Source organism: Protopterus annectens, chromosome 9.part0, assembly GCF_019279795.1.
Source record: "Protopterus annectens isolate FY-2018-M chromosome 9.part0, PAN1.0, whole genome shotgun sequence".
Classification (NCBI taxonomy): Eukaryota; Metazoa; Chordata; order Ceratodontiformes; family Protopteridae; genus Protopterus; species Protopterus annectens.
Window position 1 is genome coordinate 797,603,599 of NC_056743.1, and position 24,393 is coordinate 797,627,991.

Genomic DNA, 24,393 nt, shown 5'->3' on the forward strand with positions numbered 1-24,393 from the left:
GCTTCACCGTGTGGATGGTGTTCTTTTGGTGATGTGAATAATTGTTTTTGCTCTAAACATACCTTTTGGAATTTTGGCCAAAAAGTTCAACCTTGGTCTCATCAGACCATAACACATTATCCCAAATGCTTTTGGGAGACTTGATGTGTTGTTTTGCAAATTTAACTTGGTCTGGAAGTTTTTCTGTGTAAGAAAAGGCTTCTGTCTTGCAACCCTACCCCATAGCCCAGACATATGGAGAATACAGTAGATTGTTGTCACGTGTAGTACACAACCAGTACTTAACAGAAATTCCTGCAGCTCCTTCAGTGTTGCTGTAGGTCTCTTGGCAGCTTCCCTGACCCAGTTTTCGTCTTGTCTTCATCAGTTTTGGAGGGACGTCCAGGTCTTTGCAACATCACTGTTGTCCCATATTTTCTCCACTTTTTGATGACTGTCTTCACTGTGTTCCATTGTATATCCAGTGCTCTGGAAATGTTTTTGTACCCTTCTCCTGACTGATACCTTTCAACAGTGAGATCCCTTTGATGCTTTGTAAGCTCTCTACGAACCATGGCTTTTTCTGTAGCAGGCAACTGCATAAATTTCAGGAAAATCCTACCATGACAGCTGAACTTTAGTTGGGGTTAATCAGAGTCTCTCTAATTGATGGCAGGTGTGTACCCAAGAAGACTGAATGCTGTAATTAAATCAAAAGGTGCTTCAACAAAGTATTTAAGGGTGTGCACACTTAAGCAACCAGCTTATTGTACGTTTTTTTATTTTTTATATTTTTTTCCCCTAACAGATTTGTTTTTCAGTTGAATTGTACAAGTTATAGATCACATTAAAGGTGGGAAAAGTTTTGAAATTATTTATTGTGGTTTCATTTTTTTATATCACAAAAAAATGGCATTTTAACAGGGGTGTATGCGCTTTTTATATTGTGTGTGTGTGTGCACACGTGGTCAGAATGGTTGAGTGGTTTCTTGAGACTTGCTGATCCCAGTTTGTCGTATCTTTAGTCATCAGCCCCAGAGAGCTCCAAGACTAGGACATGCACCACCTGCAGGATCCTTAGTTGTGCCCATTTTGGTGGGTCTTTTGCATTGTGAGTTGGTAGTTCAGCATCGACCAGAGATGATTCACAGAAGTGCAGTGCAGCAAAAAGATATTTTGTAAAAAATTTAAAAGCAAGTTCTAGGCTATCAGCCCAAGGGCCTAAGTAAGCCTAGCCAATATGGTTCCCTGGCTTATGCCACCCAAGAAAGTTAATTTCCTGTGCCCCTGTTGAGCAGAGCCACAGAAGTGTTCCCTGGGGTGTATTTCCTATTTCTCATCCACTCATCAAGATTTTTCTTGAAGACTGCTAATGAGGAACTTTGCTTGACATAGATGGGTAGCTTGTTCAACACACACACACACACACGCACACACACACACACAAAAAAAAAAATATATATATATATATATATATATATATATATACTGTCTGTGTATGAACAAAAATATCTGTATAAAAATGCATACATATATAAATAAGAATATATTGTTAACTTTCAAAAAAGCAACTGCTGTTTTTGTATATAGCTTTAAAGTATTGAGGTAACTGTAGCAATGTGCATGTCATGTCGTACACAGCTGATCCAGAGAATTAAATTGGAATATAGACTTAATGTAATCTATTGTATTTTATTTGTTAAGCTTCCTGACATAATGCGGTAATTTATCAATTTGGTGAAAAAACATCTACAAAATCTCTCCTCTAGTGGTCTACAAGAAATTCATACCTACTGTAGGAGTAATCCATTAACCTTTAATGCTTTAAAGCTAAGTACCTCTTTGGGGAAACTTTTTCTTGCTTCTTACCGATGTCAATAAAAGTTAATAATTCATTACTTGTGGAAAGCAAATACCTCACAAAGATTTTCATTCGTACTGTATTCCTTGCCTAGGCCCTGACCACAACGTGCCTTGCTGTTGCGTTTGTGTTTTATTTAAACAGTGCACTATCCGTCATCGGTATATTTTCGCTTCTAAATATTTCAGTTCTTGGATTAATTATCCAGAAATGTCGGTTAGCCTTCCGACTACTGGGATTCTGAAAAAAAAACGCAAAGGTTAAGACAGAGATAGGCCGCTGAGGTCCAAAGCTGCCGACGACGCTTCTCCTAAGCCAGTCACCAGTTCACCGGTACTCGGTGAGGTGCTTTCGCAGCCCCTGATACCCGCTACTTCTGACTCGCAGGCTTCTGTTGAGACCCATTTGGAGCCTGGTATGCCACGAGATGCTTCAACTGTGGAACCTGCGGATGTCTCTACCTTGGATGGGTCCGGAGCCGCTGTGCAGGCACCGGCTTCTGAGGGTCTATTCAGGCCTACGGACTTGCATATTAAACCGATGCCTCCTTCTTTATTTAGGCCAAAATCTTGAACCATGCCTAAGAAACCGATGCCCAGGCCGCATGCTTAAAAAACAAATAAGATTGGCTGAAGATCTTATAACTCTAATCAGGGGAAGCCAACCTCCCCCTTCTAAGAGACCTAGGGCTGAAGTTGTTTATGAATCTTCTGAACAGGATTCTGATTTTTCTGATTCTTCTGATGATCTGGATTTGACTTATCTACTTATGAGGATTCTCTGCGGTGGTGGTGCTGCGGTAGTGTTGTCGCCTCATAGACGTTGCCCGTTCGATTCTCAGGTAGAGCGTCTTCTGTGTGGTGACATGCGTGAATGGGCTTTCCTTCGTTGAAGGTTGTGCGTTAGGCCCAGCAAGCCAGCACGTAAAACTCTACTGCCAATCATTAGCGGACCGGAGTTCCGCTGTGGCGACCCCTAACCGGGAAAAGCCGAAAGACACAAACAAACAAAACTTATGAGGATTCTGATGCAGAGAACTCTATTCCCTCTGCTTCCCCTCCAGAGGATTTTTCTTTTGGTGAGACCTTACATACTCTAAGGGAGCATTTCCACTGGGAAAGCCAAGATGTTTCTAATTCTAAAAAGAGGCTTCGGGATTTCTTACTCGTGCCTCAGCATAGGCCTTTGGCTATACCTCCTGTACTAGACATTATTGATGATACCTTTTCAGAGTTTTGTTTGGCCCCTGATTTTTTGCCTCCTGCTCCCAGAAAACCTGACAGATATTACAGGGTTCCTGATTCTCACAAGTTCCTTTTTAAAAATCCTATTGCGGATCCATAGACTGTTTCACAGGGCCCCAAGGGCATTAAGGCTTCTACTGCTAAATATCTTACCCCCTCTGATAGACACTCAAGGGAGCTGGATAGATGGGGTAAGAAAGTTTACACTTCTGCAACCTTAGCCATTAGGGCTTTAAACTGCCAGTTTTATATGTTAAAATATCAACAACATGTTATTGGATTGCTTTAACAGAAAATTGTTAATGCCTGACTGTGCTGAAGATAAAGAATTACAGGATTTAATGCATTCTGCTGAACAGGTTGGAAAACATACTTTGCAATGTGGATTTGATTCATTAGAGGCCTCTTGCAGGACTGCTGTTACTGGGTCTGTGCTCAGAAGGCATGTTTGTCTTAAGGAGCAATCTTGCCAGATCATATTAAAGCTAAATTGTTGAATGCTCCCTTAAATCAGGACCGCCTGTTTGGCCTCAAGGTTGAGGAAGTTCTTACAAAGATGGAAGATAAAGCTAAATCTATGCAAACTGTTAATGATTTCTTACAAGTTCAGCCTCCTAGATTTAGTAGGCACTGGCTCTCTAAAAATTGGTCCTTTCCATCCCCTTTCTGGTCTTCTCAAGCCAAACCCAGACACAGCAGAAACTCCAGGTTTCAGTCCCAAGGGACACACAAGACTAGGCAGTGGGGGGTTTTCAAACCTAAATCTGGGAGCAGCAAGACTTCCCCCTATGGAAAACTGTCTCAATTACTTGCTTTTAAGACTTCCAAGCACTTCCAGCTGAATGCTCCTTTAGGCGGAAAGATTTGTCTGCAGGCCAAAAACTGGGAACTCATTACCCAGGACAAATGGGTTCTCTAAATATAGTGTCCCAAGGATACAGATTTCATTTCCACACGATACCAACACCAAGCGGGTGGCCAGATCTACCCCCAAATCAGTGGGCAGAGGCCCAAAATCAGGTATTCTCTCTTAAACATGGGGGCTATTCAGTTGGTACCAGAAGAGGAAAAGGGACAATGTTTCTATTCGAGACTTTTCCTGGTACCCAGAAAAGGCAGTACATGGCATCCTATCATGGACCCTTCCATTCTAAACACCTTTCTGGTGATTCCAAAATTCAAAATGCTGACTCTTCACTAACGGCTTCCTATGCTAGGGAAGGATGCATGGTTGGCAACACTGGACTTAAAAGAAGCATACGTGCACATCCCTATCACGGAGTCTTGCAGAAGATACCTACGCTTCAAAGCAGGCTACACGCACTATCAGTTCTCTGCATTGCCCTTTGACTTATCTACTGCGCCCAGGGTATTCACAAAGTGCCTAGCTCCAGTCATTGCGTTTTGCAGGCAAATAAATATTCAGATATACCCTTACCTGTATGATTATCTAATTCAGGCAGAAAGGAAGGATATTCTCTTCAATCATCTGGCCTTTGTTCAGTGGGTACTGACTTGTCTGGGGTTCACCATAAACGAAAAGAAATCCCACTTGGTACCCTGTCAATAAATTATATTCCTGGGAGCAAGCTTGAATAAAACTTCCCAGGTGGCTTTCCTCACGCCAGAGAAACGGATACATTTGACAACTTACTTCAAACAAGTGGCCACAAAAACCCAGCTATTTTGCAAGGCAAATACTACAAGCCTTGGGGTTCTTGGCCTCATGCATTCTTCTAATTCCATATGCAAGGCTGCATATGAGGAAACTATAATGGAATCTCAAAAGCCTATGGTGTCAACATTCACAGGATCTGGAAGCAAGGATTCCTATCATACCTTGCCTGCGCCTAGAGTTCCTTTGGTGGGCAGAGGCCTGCCACCAAAACAAGGACTACCATTCACATTACCCCCTGCCAAACAAATCTTAACAACAGATGCAGCAGACTATGCATGGGAGGCTCACCTGGCAGGGAAGTGCATTCAGGGCAAATGAAATCCCAATCAAATGCACCTGCACATAAATCAAAAGGAAATGTTAGCTGTACAGAATGCCCTGACAGCCTTCAAGGACCACATTCTTCCAGGACAACTAATGGTAAAGACAGACAACACCACTGTCATGTGGTACATAAACAAGCAGGGGGGTACACATTCTTACCCCCTCTGCAGACTAGCTATGGCATTATTGAACACAGCCTTGAGCTACCAAGTGAATCTGCAAGCTCAATTCCTGCCAGAAAACTAAATACACTGGCAGATGGACTAAGCAGAAACCTCATGGACCCACACGAATGGAAACTGGAACCAAGGATTTTCAACATGTTGACAAGCAAATGGGGGAGTCCAGATATAGACCTGTTTGCCTCCCCCCAGAACCATCAACTGGACAAATTTTGCACAAGGATTCCCCACAAACAAGCTTGGAGAGTGGACGCTCTATCCTTCAGCTGGAAAAACCCATCAGTTTATGCCTTTCCTCCTCTGCCTCTTCTCTCCAAGGTACTACTAAAGATCAAACAGGACAAGCCAAGGACGATTTTAATTCCACCAGACTGGCCTCACCAACACTTCTTGCGCAGTGTGTCACGCTTGGCTCCATGGCACCTGACTCAGACTCCTTCCCTGTTGTCTCAGCAGGAGAACATGATTCTGTACCCTCAGCTGCAAACCCTGAACCTAGCAGCCTGGCTAATTACCTAATCTCTCCTTTACCCATCCCTCAGTAAATCAGTGATGGATATCATTTTAGAGGCAAGGAGGCCAATACTAGAAAATCTTATGCGGCAAAATGGAAAAGATTCTGTGCTTGGAACCACTCTCAAGGAATGAGCACAGCAGTGCCCAATTTACCTCAGATTCTACAATACTTAACTGAAATGTTTCATAAGGGCTGGTCTTTTTCCTCCATCAAAATTCATGCCTCAGCCATTTCAGCTCATTATAGCACAGAGCCTCCCCTCTTCTCTAACCCACTGCTCAAGCAGTTCCTCAGAGGGGCCAAAAATCTAAGGCCACCCAGGAGAGCTCCACCTCCAGCCTGGGATCTTAACTTTGTCTTGGAGAAACTCACTCTTCCTCCTTTTGAGCCAGCTGCTACTGCAGATTTAAAATTTCTTTCCTGGAAAACAGCTTTCCTTTTGGCAATCACTTTTGCAAGAAGGGTATCAGAATTACAGGCCTTTATGGCAGTGGAACCTTTCATCATCTTTCATGCATACAGGGTGTCCCTCAGAACCAATCCCTCCTTCATGCCCAAGGTGGTATCCAGTGTGGCTCTTAATCAGTCCATTCATTTGCCTACCTTTTTTCCTAACCCACAGAACAAAAGGGAATGCATACTGCACTCTTTAGATGTGCACAGACAGCTTAGATTCTACTTACAGGACTAAACCTCAAAGGAAATCTGAGCAGCTACTGGTGGCATTTGCTGCAGGGACAGAGGGGAAAGATATTTCAAAACAAACCATTTAAAAATGGATAGGCCACTGCATTCATTTCTGCTATAAGCACCATGGAAAACCTATCCCACGGGGCATCAGACCCCATTCAACCAGGGCTGCATCCACCTCTACAGCCTTTCTCAGGGGAGTCCCTACAAGGGACGTCTTAGAAGCTGCTACCTGGAGTTCTGTACATACTTTCACCAAGCATTACCATTTGCCAATTTTCTCTAAATCCAGGACTGGTTTTGTCACTGCAGTCTTGCAGAGCCTTATAGCTGGTCCTAATTCTATATAAATTCCTCCTCCCAACCTTAGCTTTGGGAATCTACCCAAATGTAATGACTGCAACAGTGAAACACAAAGAACATAGTACAGTTGTGTACACTTACCATAAATGTAGATGTTCAACTGTATTCACTGTTGCATTCCTGGTTACCCTCCCTCCAGCCCCCTTTTCTTTTTTTGGCTATACCTCTACTCTCACTTACTATGCTCTAAAAGCTTTTTGGTGTATTTGCTTTTCTGTTGGAGGTATATCTTTGTATTTATTGATTTGATTGCTTCCCATTAGGGGGGCACCTGACATCTGGGGCAAGACAAACTGATGTAATGGCGTAGGCTGCATGTTTTATACCCCTGGCGTCATGGAAGAAGGGACAGCAACCGACGCAGGACCCAAGACTTTGTTAATCAGGCCGACTGAGGGCTACTGCAAAGCAGGTAACCCAAATGTAATTACTGCAACAGTGAATACACTTGAACATCTACATTTATGGTAAGTGTACACAACTGTACTTTCTCGGTGCCTTTATCAAGTAGTGCCACTGGAGTGATCCGCGGGGTGAACTTTCTATTTCCCATCCACTCATCAAGATTTCTCTTGAAAAGGGCCAGTGAGGTGCTCTGCTTGACATGTATGGGAAGTCTATTTCAGAGCATGGGCATTCTCTGGGTTATGAACCTGTCCTCCAGCATGTTCTGTTGAATGCGGTAATGAGGTTGAGGTCCCTGGAGCGTGTGGTGCGGATGGATTAGGATTTCTTTAGATGTAACATTTCTAACAGGGCTGGGTCAGACATGGCTTTGTAAGTCAAGCAGAGGTCGCCTCTTAATAGACGATATGAGACAGAGAAAAGCTAGAGTTTTTTGAGTCTGTCCATGTAGGGCATGTATTTAAGGCCTAGGATCCTCTTCTTGATGTACTTTTGTGGCCTTTCCAGCAGTTGCAGGTGTTTAGTGAGGTACATGCAAAATGGGGCATTGTACTCTATGACTGGTCTAATGAGGGAAGAGTGGAGAGAGATGATGACCTCTTTCTTCCTGGATGCAAAACCTTTGGTAATGAGATGTGCCACATAGAAGGACTTTCTGACCACAATGGCTATGTGGTGGTCAAAGGAGAGGCTGCTGTCAACCTGTGTCCCTAGATCTCTTGTAACTTCTTCAGTGGGCTACCATCAGTGTGATAATTAGTGGGAACTGTGTTGTTCCCAAAGGGAATGACAACACATTTTTGGGCATTTAGCTTAAGGCCATGGTTTAACACCACTCACTGGTCTCATTGAGGCCATTCTGTAGGATGTTTACATCACTTGGGGAGTTTATAATGGCTCCCAGCTTGCAATTGTCGATGAATTTGGTCAGCCAGAGTACCTCCATGTTGGCCTGGACTTCTGAGAAGTAGATGCCAAGCAGGACAGGACCCAGGACCGATCCCTGTGGGACTCCACTTGTGACTGGTCGGCAGTCTGACTTGAGTCTGCTACTTTCACACTGTGGGTTCTATCTGAGAGCCAATTTGCAACCCACCTAGTGATATAGGGGTTGATGTCTAGTTTGGCGGGTCCATCAATAATTCCTGAGTGGGGAATGGTGTCAAAGGTCTTGGCCATATCGAGGTAGGCTGTATGAACTGCCTTGCCCTCATCCACAGCTCTGGTGACTGACTCAAAGAAGTCAACCAGGTTGAGCAGGCATGATCTACCCTTCACAAAACAAAACTGCGTGGGATCCAGAGCTAGGAGGTTCCTGACATCCGTGTTAATTAGGTACGTGATGATGCGCTCCATAGCTTTACATATCAGACTTGTCAGGCTAATGGGGTGATAATTCCCGCGGTCTGTAGTCACTTCCCCTTTATGGAGAGGGATGACTGTAGCAGTGTGCCATTCTGTAGGGACAAAGCCTGAGGTGAGGCTGTGATTAAACAGGGCACACAGGTGTGGTGCCAGTTCACTTTGTAGTTCATGTAGAACACAGCCAGGGATATTGTTTGGTCCCATGGAAGCTGTATTCTTGGCCTTAGTCAATGCAGCTTTAACCTGTGCTGCAGTAATGCTGGGTGCCTGGCATTCTTCTGGTATTGTGATTGGTCCTTTAGGGGGGGAAGAGACGGGTAAAGTTATTCATTGGGTTATTGTCTGCTGATCAGGTAGTATGAGAAAGGACAAAGGTCATAATCAAAAATAATCTGCTCTCTGTTTCCCTTCATCAAAGGGCACCAAGGCAAAAAAAAAAAAAGTCTCCCCACACGGCTTTATAATTGTGTAGTTTTCTTTTTTGGCACATCCTTCTAAGCTGTCTTAAAACTAATTCTTCCAGAGCTACTTCCTTATGCAACACTTTCCTGGATATTTGTCCAGCTGCTTCTTGCTCATCCATGAACACCTTTGTGGAAAGCATTACAAATGGGGGGTTTAGCTTCTAGTTTGAGGGTTTCCCTTGAAGCTACAGTGATCAAAGCTATGATCCCTTAGGAATGCTACCAGGCATAATGGAGCTGGGAGCTCTGTACTGCCTTTTCTTGCATCCTGACTTTTGTTTCACACACAAAAGGTATTGGGTACTCACAATATACCACTAGATCTTAACTAGCACTTTGTCTGTAGCAGGCATTGCGTTCTCTTTCTTCCAGCTTCTGTCTGTGTTTCCTTTTATTTGGTCAGATGTGGAGTATCTGGTTAGAGCAGTTTGTGTTAGGTTGATGGTGGGGTTTTGCAGCCTGAGAAGTGTGGAACCCTGAGTGATTCTAATGTTTGCAGCATGAGTTCTGTCCATTCCTGCACCCACAACCCTCTTCACAGATCCAGTTTTATGCTTTGTACCCATAATTTTTTTTACGTATTGTTTTTCTGATGTTCACAAGACTGTAGCCACTGGTGTGCTGGGGATTTATTAAAGCAAGATAGTTAATACAATTGCACATTTTAAAGTATTATTAAAGCAAGATAGTTAATACAATTACACATTCTAAAGTCCAGAGATTTTTAAGTTCTTTTGTCCTCCTCCTTTAAGGTTAAATGGTTTTACTGGCCCACTGCTTTTGATATGACCACAATGTATGCAAGTCTTTTGATTAGCACTAATTGTATTTCTTTACATGATTTTAATAGGTTTCCCCTTGAAATTATGTGAATAGGAGTTGACTCCTCACCACTTGGAAAACTGTATTTTTTTAATCTTCCCCTGAGGTGCAGTGACCTCAGAGTCAGTATATTGCAAGGTGTGAGGACAAAACCTCCCTTGTGGAATACTTAAAATTCTAACTTTTGAAATTATGAGGATGTAGGTCTTACTGTCGCAATCAATTTTGATAGGCTGCTGTTTTGCTGTCTGAGGCTGGAGAGTAGGCTGCGTTATAATCTAGTTTCCTGCATGACTTTAGGAGTTGGGGTAGCAACAAGCCAAACCTCTGATTGTTGTATTCTAGTGCCATATTGTAAGTAGTGCCTGGCATAGTTTACTTCCATCTGATGCAATTAAGAACCATATTGCCTGTGAAGCATTATTTCCTATATGTATACAGTTACATATATAAAAGTATTGTAGGTGTCTGTTAACCAGGCGGCCACAGTGGTGCAGTGGTTAGCATTGTCGCCTCACAGCAAGAGGTTCTCCGGTTCTATCCTCGGTTGGGATGCCTTCTGTGCGGAGTCTGCATGTCCACCCTGTGGTCGCGTGGGTTTCCTCTGGGTGCTCCGGTTTCCTCCCACATCCCAAAGACATGCTGCAGGTAGATTGGACACTCTAAACTTGCCCTAGGTGTGAGTGTGAATGTGAGTGTGCGCGCCTTCCTTGGAAGGTTGGGCGCCGGGCTGGCAACTCGACACTGTAAAACTCCACTGCCAATCATGAGTGGACAGGTGATCCGCTGTGGCGACCCCTAACCGGGAAAAGCCGAATGAAGAAGTAGGAGGTGTCTGTTAACCATGTCTGTGACTGCCTGCTTGTTCATGTAAATTCACTGAAAATTCTAAGGATCCCATTGTTATGGCCAAGCAGGATGGTGCTTATTGTGTGCTTGGATGACTTTTGAGTGTGTGTGTGTTTTTTTTTCTTGTTCCATAACTACTGAGTAAATGTAACTGTAAAATATTCTAACTGATGTCTAGTGACTTGGCAGTTCAGCAAGACACCGTGATCTTGTATTTCATTAGTTTAATTCTTACAGACTCTGTCTACGTATTACACAGTTGTAAGCAATTGATTTAACTGGAAAAATCCTCTTTGGAGTTGCACCTGAAACTGCTCTAAAGGGTGTTTCTTAGTTAATAACGAATGAAAATAAAATATTTATCTTTGTCATGGTGCATATGTAATTGGTCCCAGGTAAAATATAAAATTAATAGTAGTTAGGCTTCACTTTTTAAGAGATAAGAAATTATTGAAGTGATGCAGGCAGGCTTTCACAGGCAGGGTGATCTCACTTAAAGTTAATAGAAACTGCAGACTCACTCATATGGATATAGATATACTAAGCTGACATCTTTAAGGAATGTATGGGTCTTGACCTTTCACCCCATGTGATCTGTAGGGCTGAGGCAGAAGTTTCATAAACCTGACATCCTTGTCTTTTAATGCAAATGTACCAAAATTACAAGACGCTACTAGCCAATTTGGACTAATCAAGTCAACAAAAGATAAAACAATATGTTAAAGGCAAGTCCTGTGATATGAGTACCATTAGATAACCTCAAGGCATCTCTGTACGTATGAAACGTAAGAAAAATGCAGACCAGAAGAAGCATCCCCATTCAGACTGTTTGTATACCTGGATACCTAGTTTATATATTTAAAGAAAAAAAAAACACTGTCCTACCTATGTCTGTAAGTCCATGCTCCTCCTCTGTCTAGTTGTCTTCTCTATATCTCAGGAGCTTTTGAGTCTTTTCTGTCTGTTGTACAGGGTGTAATTACTTGCAATACAGAATAATCGATTCTCTGGGAACAACCAGCGCCATTGGTATGGACAGATAAAGCCCTGACTATAACCCAAATGATCAGAGTTTGATTAGCAGCTTGGGCACCTGCTGGAGTTGGCAGGAGGAAGGAAAAATGATAGGGCATCATGGAGTCCTCTGTCTTTGTGAAGGGGGGATGCATGGTCTTGTGGTAAAGTCCTGTTTGGAGAGCAAAGACCACACTGTAGTAGTGGCTCCTTGGGGGTCGGGTAGTCTTGAGAGTTGTGTTACTTTCAGAAGTAAGTGACGCACCCTTCCTGATGCCACTGTATAGCGAACCAAGGACAGTATTTACTGCACATGTGCCATGGGGTTAAGTCTAAAAGCAGTAACCCTCTGCTGCATGTGTAAATGATAAATGCTCTCTGTTCTTTCTTTCACCAGGAGCAAGAACAAACCAGTGGCCAAACGGGAGGCTGAACGTCAGGCAATGGGGCAGAAAAAACTTATTGATGGACCCGCCAAACTAGACATCAACCCCTATATCACTAGGTGGGTTGCAAATTGGCTCTCAGATAGAACCCACAGTGTGAAAGTAGCAGACTCAAGTCAGACTGCCGACCATTCACAAGTGGAGTCCCACAGGGATCGGTCCTGGGTCCTGTCCTGCTTGGCATCTACTTCTCAGAAGTCCAGGCCAACATGGAGGTACTCTGGCTGACCAAATTCATCGACAATTGCAAGCTGGGAGCCATTATAAACTCCCCAAGTGATGTAAACATCCTACAGAATGGCCTCAATGAGACCAGTGAGTGGTGTCGAAACCATGGCCTTAAGCTAAATGCCCAAAAATGTGTTGTCATTCCCTTTGGGAACAACACAGTTCCCACTAATTATCACACTGATGGTAGCCCACTGAAGAAGTTACAAGAGATCTAGGGACACAGGTTGACAGCAGCCTCTCCTTTGACCACCACATAGCCATTGTGGTCAGAAAGTCCTACTATGTGGCACATCTCATTACCAAAGGTTTTGCATCCAGGAAGAAAGAGGTCATCATCTCTCTCCACTCTTCCCTCATTAGACCAGTCATAGAGTACAATGCCCCATTTTGCATGTACCTCACTAAACACCTGCAACTGCTGGAAAGGCCACAAAAGTACATCAAGAAGAGGATCCCAGGCCTTAAATACATTCTTAGTGAATACCCCCCTCTTTACTGGACAGTAGAGGCTTATTGTACAAGTATGTATCTTGCACCACAGCTGCTTATGGTTTGCACCCCTTACAGTCCTCCTGATTAAGTAGCTGTTACTTCTGTAATTTAATACTGCATTGAAAAGTTAGTCCATTTTCTGTTCACCTCTTCTAGAAGTTGTATGTATTCCAGGTTTCAGATCAGTTTGCATATGTCTACTGTTCCATTACTAGTAGTTCTTTCATGGGCTGTTTGTCGTATAGCCTGCAGCACTACAAAAAGCTGCATACAGTATTATTGCAGACATGATATCGCATGAGCAGTATTACACCTGTTCTGTCCATACTGCCAGAAGAGTTTAGAAACCGCATCATATCTCATCTTTTATAAGGATAGGGAGTTGCTCCGAACTAAGCTGTTGGTCTTGCCTAAAATCATGACAGTAGCCAGTCTCCATCTGGTGATGTGCTAGTCTTTTCTCCAAGTTACTGTGCAATGGTGAAACTATTCTCTTTTGGATTTCCACAAGACTTTAAGGTTCTACATTAGAACCAAGTAGTTCAGGAAGTGTTACGATCTGTTCTATCCTTTTCCCACTTAAAGAAAGGGCCTTTTTGTATCCACATTCACTCAGTCTAGGTGGCATCAGCTTTTACTATGTCAAAGGAGAACTGGCTCTCTACCCATGTGACTCAAAGCCTCCTACATAAGAGCAGCGATCACATTTACTGCCTTCCAAAAGAATACCTTTGTAGACAGTATTTGCACAGTAGTTACTTGGTCGAATTTTAGTGCCTTTGGCAAGCACTACAAGATGGACTGTGCTTCTAGGCCATAGTCTTCCATTGGCTTTCTGTAGTCAAAGGGATATTCTTCTGGTAAGCACGCTATGGTAAGTAGCTGGTGGTCTGTCCTACCTTCTATGGTAGGTGGACCACTTATCAGTAAGAAAGTTACCTACTCATAAATGTAACATTATCGTATGTCCATCTATGGTAACATTCACTTCTCAGCACTCCCACTCCCTTACTAATGTGTGGGGTGAGCAGGCCAGTCTCTAGCTCCTTCCACCTAGCACTCCAGGTCAGCTGCAGCTGGCAATTATTGTCTTCTGGGATTATCTGCAGTCTGTAAAATATAGTTATCTAAAGTTCATGTGCCAAGAAAATGTCTGAGAGTTGCAGGCGTTAGCTCGAGCAAGATGTGGGCTGTGGGAGGAAGTGAAAACCTGAAAAGTTCCAGTTGCCAGGAAGTTCTAATGCCTTCAGCATGTAGACCTACCCGTTAGTGAAGGTGCACATACTTATTACAATTCTGCTGTTACAGTGTGTATGTAACTTTCCCTTTGTTGCTTATCCCTACCACTAATAAACAGGCAGCCCTGCAAGAAGAAAAGGCACCTGGGCACCCCAAAATGTATCAAAGGAATCGTGTCAGTGTATAAAAGCTGGAACTGGAACATTTAGCACTGTAAGCGGGTGGAATGCCGAGTAGAGGGATATCATAGCTCACTCTGTATTCTCTTTTTCTCTGATATTGCTTGTATAGAATTAAAAATAACCAACAACCATTTTGTAGCTCCTGCTGAAAAAATACCTTGTCTTTCATGTATTCAGTTGTGTGTGAGTACTTTGATGGGGAGTAAAGTTGCAGCATCTAATTACAAACATTTTTGTAAGGTTTTAATAATTCAGAAGCCCTGAAGCTATATCCCCAGGGGATTGACCTTTCAATCATAACCAAATCAAATTTTAACACCATCAATAATAGAGCTCTGAGTGGTGGTCTTAAAGTAATCTGTAAACCAATCTAATACAAGAGGATCAAAACCCATTGCTTTTAACCGGAGAAAAAGCTCAATTTCATGGTCCACCATATCAAAGGCTTTTCATAGATCAGGGAAAATTGCTGTAGTAAAGAAGTGTTGGTCGGCTGTCAAATAAATGTCATATCAAACTGCTTTTGCTGTAGCTGCACAGAAATTATGAGAAGATTGAGGCTCAAATGATGGAGGAGCCAGCAAGCTATTCTGTGTTAATAACATTCAATATCTGGACCACGCGTGTGTATCGTTAGGTTTTGACATTAATAGTTACACGGCTGTTGAATGATACTTCTCGGTAGTTTCAGTGCATGTCTTGAATGCTGCTCGCTTTGCAGCCTTTTGCTGCGACTCACCTTGAAGAAGAAATAGCTGAGCATTTTTTTTTTCTTAAGTTGATTTTTATTTACATAACAGAGACTGTCTTCATAGAATATCCTCTAGTTTATTTTCATAAATCAAATACAAAATTCTGTACGACGTGCTTTGGAGAGAGAGGCTGCGTTGTGTTCTTTTTAATTTGTACTTGTTTTAGCTAAAATGTTTGCAAGTTACACCCTGTTTTCTAATCAGTAGTACTGTTATACTAGAATTGTTAAGCATGTGCATTTAGTCATGTCTGTATTGCTCCAAGTAATACATAAAAAAGGCTGTATTGTCTGTATTCGAGCCTGTCAGGCTTGCCTCCCCCCTACAGATATAATTTCTCATGTTTCTGAAATATGTTTTGATTTTTGCTCGTCTTAAATTTTGATGCCCTTAGAACATTTTTTTTTTGGGGGGGAGCACACTACCAGGAATGAGTTGAAGTTTGTGTTTGACCTCCTCAGAAGTTTAGTGTCACATTTCATTTTTTGTCAGTTTAGTAGTTTGAACGTGTATTTCTTTAATTACGATACAAGTTTTATGAAATATTGCTTGATATGTGTGAGTAGGAGTTGCCAATAATTCAATTGTAAGGTTCCAAACAAGGTTGTTTGGAAGCATTTTCCAATTTTTTAAACTCCATATTTTTTATTTTAATGGCATTTTGTAACTCCACAGAGTTCTCTGATCTTACCTCTAAAGGTCTTACCTAAGTGAAACACATGGATGCATTCTACTGTGTTGTCATACAACTCCTGTTCCTGCAGTTTTTGATGTTCACATTCCCTTTGTCCTGACAGTACTGCCCTGCATATGGTGCTTAACTGGTATGCACTCTCACTATGCTTAGTTCTTTCTCACTGAATTTTGATCTACTCCTAAAATTTGTTGTACAGTTCCTGTGTTCATTGTGTGTGAAACATGAAGTTTATTCTTAATGTATAGGTACTTACTGTGTTATGAGTCACCGCCAGGAGCTATTTTATTTGCTAGCACTGCTACACAGCACTGATAGGCATCACAAATGCCAATGCTTCAGTCATCCGACTTCCTAGAGTCAAAGGAAGACACTACTGACGCCTTTATCATCTGTACCCAGTGCATATCACTGTGAAGGGGGGCCTTGAGCAATGACTGGGCTCCGAGAGCTTGTTTTAGTGATCACAGGCAGGGGGCCTTACAACCCTTGAAGGAGAGATCTGGAGCCCAGGTCTGACTTAAGTCCTGGTTCAAATGACCTCACCTGCAGTAGCCTCTGATCCTCACATGCAAGTCTGTCAACCACTGCTGCACTGGTAATCTGACTCTGTTAGAAACAGCCTCTCTTAAGTAATAATAAAGGAAGTCCTTGAGCCTCTGTACTTATCCATACGTTATAGGTCTTCCCATTTAAAAAATGTCAATACTGTACAAAAACATACCAAGCTATCCCCACCAATAGCAGACGTGTGCAGTTTTGGCATAGTACATTGCTGTGTCATTGATTTGCAGTTATACAAACAAACAAGCACGTTCAATGTCTGTTATCCTACAGTGTTTAGCATCATTGCATATACTTGTAGTTGAAGGACAGGCAGGTTGTGACTACCAGTTCCCTGTTGGCTGGAGTAGCTGAAGATCTTTAAATAAGCAAATCCTGAGGTTTTCTGGTTCCCAGGAAATGTTTCTAAAATTAAATTACTTACTGTTGGGGGATGAAACGTTCACCACATACTTTTACACCTAGTTTGGGTGTTTTACTTTCATGGTACTCGAAGGATTTTGATAGTCTGTTCAGTTAGTGTTGGATGGTAAAAGAATCTGTGATTCTGTGTACAATTCAGTAGTCAGTCTGATGCAGGACATAACACCATTACTGTAAATATCTGCATGTCACACCATCTAATCATGTTGTCACCACTGTACTTGAAACTCATAGGCCCAACACCGTTTCAGCCAAGGTATTTGTTATCACTTACGCAGCTGAATTTACAGTGCCAGTTTACCCCTGTATGGCTTATTCCCATGGTTGGTATCTAATATTGGAAGTATCTGTTATTCCATTGTCAGAAGTTACTCCCATTTCCCCAGCATCAGCTGTCACCCCCCTCCCCCAACTGCAGTCACCATACAGGATGATGTTGCTCAGGCCCCAGGCAGTTTTTGGAATCTGTACTGGCAGGCCACTGCTGCAACAGGTACCTGCTCAGTCTCAACACGACCCCTCAGCACACATCAGTATTAGATGGTGGCACAAACCCTGGCTTCATTACCCAAAAACAACTGGAAGATCCACAATGTGTTACAGAGGCTACCTGCAAAGATCTTCCTTAGTCCTCTGTAGTTCAGTTGACTTATCCATCTGTGAAAAGACCCATGAGGCCTATATCCAAAACTAAACTGAGACAAGGCCCCTAGAAGTTCTTCCTACAGCTGACTGACAATGAAGATCTCAGATTATATGAATTGTATTTCTGGAAGAGAAATAGAGGTGGCCCACAGACTCCCCCTACTGTCTTTCCTGGGGGGGGTGGTGGCCCACAGATGACTTGCAACTTCAGTACCTATTACTTCTGGACAATTTTACTCATGATGGACATACTGAAAGATGCCAACAACTTAGCCTGGAACAACCCCAGTATAATGGTTTTGATTTTCTGGAAAAATATTCTGACCTAGAGACTGGTCAGCCTGGTGGGAGACTGAGAAAACCATACCCCTTGGGTAATGCAGTTGCTCTTGAATGGAATCCCATGCCTCTGGAACCAATCCATCCATCAAACAAAGAGTTCAAGACTGTGGACAGGATAGGGAGGCAAGCGTTGGCATTCTTAACCCTATCGCTGAGGACATTGCAATATGTCACCCGTGTGACACATTTTCAGAGGGATGTTATGGAACAGATAGTTATGCCGACCAGAGACATCCTGGAGGAGGTGAAGAAACAGTTGTATGACTTAGTTACTGCAGCCTCTTCCATCAAGATTCACAATATATTTGAGGCCTACAACATTACTGAAGGTTCTTCCAGAGCTCTGGCCACAGATCATGCCTTGTGTTGGTACATCTGGCTTCAGATAACTAAGTTTGCATAAAATAACAAGGCAGCCCTTACAGAGCCCCCTTTTACAGGCCTCTCCCTTTCCGCACAGAGTCTGGGCATCAAAAAGCCGTGCAGCAGCAGAGTAAGATGCTCACAGCTGTAGGAGTCCAGTTCCACCCACTCCGTAGAGCATTCTTTACAGAAGCACTAGCTTTGGATATGATTCTAGCATGGTTCACAGTAACATTGATGGGGAGAATCAGGGAATAGAGTAGAGGCAAGGGCCCCTTCAGTAAAGGAATGGTTTGGGAGTAGAGGAAATGGCCTCTGGTCAGTGGATAATGGGATGTCCACAACTGGTCAGCCATCTTTCTCCAACTGCTCCTTTAGTGGAGGTATGTGTGAGAGGGTTGTCCCTCCACACATCGCAGTGACGTAAGATCACAAGGAACAAGTGGGTAAGGGATATAATATTCAGAGGTTACAAAATTTCACTTGCCAAACCTGCATGATATCCTCCTTCCTTCTCAAAGGAAGCAAGCGACACAGGAGGCAGCTACCTTCCCAGACAAAAGTACTATCCTGAGGTACCACCAGACCAGAAAGGCCAGGACATACTCCAGATTCCTTCTGGGGGCTAAAGAAAACCCAGGACCTCACGACCAGTGTGGTTGTAAGTGGCCTTAAGCCAATTTATCCTGAATGGTCGTCATGGTATAAACAATCCTCCCCATCTAACCAGAGAGAAATATATGTGCTCACAAGACTTCCAGGATGCTTATACACTGATACTTTTACACAAGTTACCTAGGAGTTAAGAAGGGTCAGAGCTAATCACAACCAGTTCAGATGCCTGCCCTTTGGTTTTGCCATATCCACCCCCCCGATATTTGCTATATGCACAACAGTAGTTATGGCTTGGCCGATACTCCAAAAGGCCAAGGTTTTTGGCTCCCTAAATGAATGGCTCTTAGCTGCACCACTGCAAGATATGCTGATGAAAAATGCGCAGTCTCAGACCAAACTGCTTAATATGCTGGGATCATGCACAGCCAGCCTGATTTAAAATTTGTTCCCAAGCATTGCATCATATTCTTAGGATACAATTTTTGACACCATATAGTGCAGACATTTTCTAGACCAGCACAAACTCCAAACCCTCCAAGCATTCCTCAGACAAATCTAACTAACTTGGGAAACTACTACCCAGTGTATATGCAAACTGCTGAGTCATACAGTGACTGCTGTACCCATGGTTCCACATGCACAGATTACACATGAGGCCACTTCACTGGTTACTTGGGTTACAGTGGAAACAAAAGAAACACCTATTCTCAAACCAAGTCCCTGTCACAGCAGTGTATGCAATGGTTCCATCCTCCCTCCATGTTTATGGCATTGGAAAACCATTCACTGCACCTCCTACCGTACTTGTTACAGTGTATGCGTCAGTCATACTGTAAGTGCGTGTTGCTTCCAGATTAGGATGGCACAAAGTTTATTGTCCTATCAAGAATGCTAGTTACATATCAACATAATAGAACTTAGGACTGCCCTCACAGCATTGAAGTCCTTTCGGGTGATCACTTCCCAGGCACTTAAGCAATCTGCACACATGACATCTTAGTAGTGTGGTATGTTAACAAGCAGGGTGGAATGCATTCATTCCTGCTGGGCAGGGAAGGTTTCAAACTGAGGAACTTAGGTGTTGGACAACAGCCTTTCCTAGTGGTAGTCAACATTCTAGTGAAGTCCAGCAGGACTGTTATGCTACCAGTTGAATGGCTAACCATAGCCAGTAAGATATTCCACTGTTGTGTCCAACTATAGTTAGACCTATTTGCATTCCTGGTAAATGCGAAATGCAGGAATAGTTTCTTCTTCACTATAAGAATGGACATCCGAGTAGGAGATGCTCTGGCAACCCTGGTCTCAGTTGCCTCATTCATCCCTACATATCCTTTCCCCTAGTCCTCAAAATGAGTTGTAAAGCAAAGCTGCAGAACTCTGTGATAGTACTGGGTGGCTCCATACTAGCCAACAAAGTATGGCTACCATTGTTGGTATCCTCTTCAGAGAGTAACTGATACTGCTCACTCCTTCTGTGACCTTGTTGACACATCTAGTGATCAAGTGGTGCCCAGATAAACCATCAGCATCACTCCTCCAATTATAAATGTAGCTGATAAAACTCTGTCATGGCTTAGCATGAGACAACTTTGATTGTTTACTGCTAGTCTGCAAGACCTGCTTTAGAAACAAAACATTGGTTCTGAAAGTGTACAGTGTGTCTGTAGAAATGTGAAAATTAAGTTGTTTTATTGCATCAATAAATCATTAGCAGGTGTGATAACCCTCAGCAGAACAGCCCTCCCACCCATCCCCTTGCACAAAATCCAGGGAATCCCCTCTGGGACTACTCATTCCATTCCCTTTTTTCTTTCTCCTTTCCATATTGTCCTTAGTGTCTGTTATTTCCCTCTCATGAGTGACCACGCCTGCATCATCATATTTTTTCTTTTTTTTCTAAATCACCTAATCTACTGACACCTCTTTTCATACATTAACTCAAATGACACAAGTGTCTCATGAAATTCCAAGTGAGATCCGTCTTGTTGCCTGTGGCATGGGAGCCTTAATGTTGCTGGTGGTGTCACTGTTGTGTAAGATTTGTCATTGTTGTGTGATATGACTTGTTTGTCCATCATATCTTTTGTCTTGTGCACTTTCAGAACTGGTGTTATATTTGTACATGTGTAATTATTATGTGGTTGAGGTTTGTTTGCTGTTATTCTCCACCAGTTTAACAAAGCTGGGGAATTAGCCTTTAACTTGCATAGGGTTATAGGAAGTTACTAAGCTAATGGCCCTAGGGCCTTTACAAGCCTAGCCAAGTACTACCCTTATTTCCGCAATTAGCATCTATTGCCCTTCTCCAGGAGGGACACAGGTGGAACCCCTAGTTACCCATCCAGTCGTCCAGATTGCATTTGAAGAGGGCCATTGAGTTGCTCTGTTTGACATAAAGTGGGAGTCTGTTCCAAAGGTGTGGTAACCTCTGGGAGACGAAGCTGTCCCTCCAGCAGGTTCCATTAATGTCACATACCAGGTTAAGGTCTGTAAAGCGAGTAACCCGTGTACCATTTGACTTGCGGATATGCGGCATTTCCAGTAGAGCAGGGTCAGATTGCCTTATATGCAAGGCAGAGATTGCCTCTGAGTAGTCTCTATGAAACAGAATAAAGTGGCAGTGATTTCAGATGATCCACATAGGACAGATACTGAACAGCTTTAATTTTCCTTGTGAGGAACCTTTGTGGTCTCTCCAATTGCTGCAGGTGCTTGGGAAGGTACATACCAAAAGGGGCATTGTACTTCATTATTGGCCTGATGAGAGAAGAGTACAGGAAGGTTATAACTTCTTTTTTTCTGGAAACAATGCCCATACTTATGTGATGAGCAATACAGAATGCCCTTCTTACCACTCTGGAGACATGGTGATTAAAGGTAAGGTTGCTGTCAACTTGTGTGCCCAGGTCTCTCACCACTAAGTGCGTACTTAGTGTGTTGCTATTGATGTGGTAGTTAGCAGGAACATTGCTCTTACCAAAGGGGATGATAATAAATTGTTTTGCATTGAGTTTAAGGCCATGACTTTGGCCCTCTTGTAGGATGTTGACATCATTTGGAGATTCTATGACTGCTCCCAGTTTGCAGTCATCAGCAAACTTTGTCAGCCGCAGACCTTTAGTTTTTGTTTGTATTTCAGAGAAGTAGATTACAAACAGTGGAGGTCCCAGGACTGATCCCTGTGGAACACCACTGGTTACAGGTCTGCTGCTGGAGGTGGATTCCCATATTTTGACTGTGTTCCATCAGTGAGCCAGCTAGCGACTCATCTAACAAAATAGGGTTGACACCTAGCTGGGTGAGTTTGTCAATAATGCCTGAGTGGGATGCAGATATGACTGTCAAATACTTCGGCATGTACCTGTTTCTAGAACTCTTATTTTACTTGGCTGTCCTGCATTTCTTTGATTTGAGCAAAATTTAACTGATCTGACAATTTTACTGTTTGTGTGAGACAGCTGCATCTATGTAAACATTTGGTTGCACGTCCAAATGCTCCTTTTTATTTTGTAGGTATTGATCTAATTAAACCATTTTCTAGTTCTAGAATCAGTCATCAGAACCTGCTTGATGATGGGGGGAATGATTTGGATTTGTTTGGTCTGACAGGGACTGAATTGTCATTGAAGATTACTGAAACTTGAGTTAACAGAATATGTTCTGTATGTGTATGTACCTTTAAGAATCAACTTTTGTAAGCTCGTTGTTTAAGTGCTTGTATGCATTATGTTATTACATACTGAAGAAGTGGGATTACCACTGAAACCGATATGTAGTGTGTGGTGCTGGCTGTTTTAAGATAACTATTAAATAGTTTTCATAACTTTTTGATTTGTGCTGCTTACGTTTCATTTTTTAAAACATTCCATAAGTCTTTCTTGTATCATGCAAGTGTATTTTATGTTTGGATGATCTAAGACCCAGTCAGTCATCCCAGTACCCCTATATGCATTTTATCTCCTTCACTTTCCTTGTAAACTGTCTAATCCAGACAACTCATGGGTTATCGTGTGTGTGTGTGTGTGTGTGTGTGTGTGTGTGTGTGTATGTATGTATGTATGTGGTGGGGTATTCCAAAGTATATAACACACTGCACAATTCTTTTTCTGAGAAAGCAATTCAAAGACCACTGTAGCGCTATAGCAGGATTGCTGTGGATAGTGCTACGTGCAGATGCTGTAGTCTGGGGGCATGGATAATGTAAATTAGCCATATGCTGTGCCCCTAATGCTTACTCTGGGACCAGTAAAGGATGGCAGAGCATTCGGAGATGAGCTGCACCACACTATTTTGGAGGAGTGGGACTGAACAAAGTAGTTCTACGGTGTGCACTCATTGCTGCGTATTTGCTAACATAAGACCCTTCAAGGGGTCAGGGCTTCATTCTTTATATCTGTGTCCTAGTCGTTGTACAGGATATGCAAACAGTACTGCTGGTTCCTTCAAACTTCCTTTTTTCCTCAGGTTTTGCCTCTTCCCCTTGGTGGTGCAACCTTAGGGTTTGTTATATAAAGTAAAGGAATATGGGAAGTTAAGGGAGTAGCCTGCATTCATGACATTGTTAAAATGCATTGTTTCAATTTTCAGTCAGATGCCATTGACCGATTTTGTATAATATTGGAAGAAGGGGGATGCAATTGATCACTGTCTCAGCTGCAACACTGTTAGGATATCAGATGGACGGGACTATATTACTTCACTGAAGGTTCACTTCAGCGAACCTCCATTCATCAAACAAAAAACATTGAAGGTCACTTTAGTGAACGTTCACATCAGCAAAATATCTACACAGGGAAAGGAACTACGTGACCAACATAAGGAAATTTGCCCTTTTCCCCACTGTAGTGCGGTATCAAGAGTTATATATAGTTGTGGGGGCACAGTCCCCCACCTTAGTGGGTTTAAAATACTCCAGTGTGTGTTATGGGGAAATGTTGGGCAAGTAGTTGGTTTCCCCGTGTAACACATTCAGTGAAGTGAACATTCATTGAAGTAAATGTTCCCTAGTTTTTGTTTGATGAATGGGGGTTCGTTAAAGTGAACTTTCGATGAACTAATATAGACCCGAGATGGACATACTCTTGTTTTAAAAGAAGCATTTCAGCATTTGCTGTGAAACCTAATAGCTGTGTAAACATTGAATCCCAGATGTGGCGGCAGTCCCTTTTACTTTTTAAAGTGCGCAGTCTTCTAATTTGTCTAAGGCACCCTGTCTCCTCAAGTTCATTATCTAGAAAAACTATAATTGGACCAAAAGACGATCACATCTGTCTCCTGTCTGTCTGGTCTTTACGAGCGCAGCCAAGTGTTACTTCAAGTATTGCTGTTGAGATGTGGCTTCTCAGGGAAGAATTTTGGTCACCTAATTTGGGTCTTATCAGCAGAGCTGTAGCTGAGTCTAGTGTTAATTGTTGCTAAACGAACTGATTCCCCTCAAGTTTCTGACCTATTTGCTCTCCTCACTCTCACCTCTCCAAAGGAAGCAGCGACAAGGAAGTGAGAAGCAAAAACCAAAAAGAACGGCCTCTTCTACTTTTAAAACCTGCAGCAAGCCATACCACTGGCACTTTTGGCGATGTGTACTATACATAGCCTTTGGACAGTAGTATCACTGTTTCAGTCAGGGTTTCAGAGGTAGGACCAGG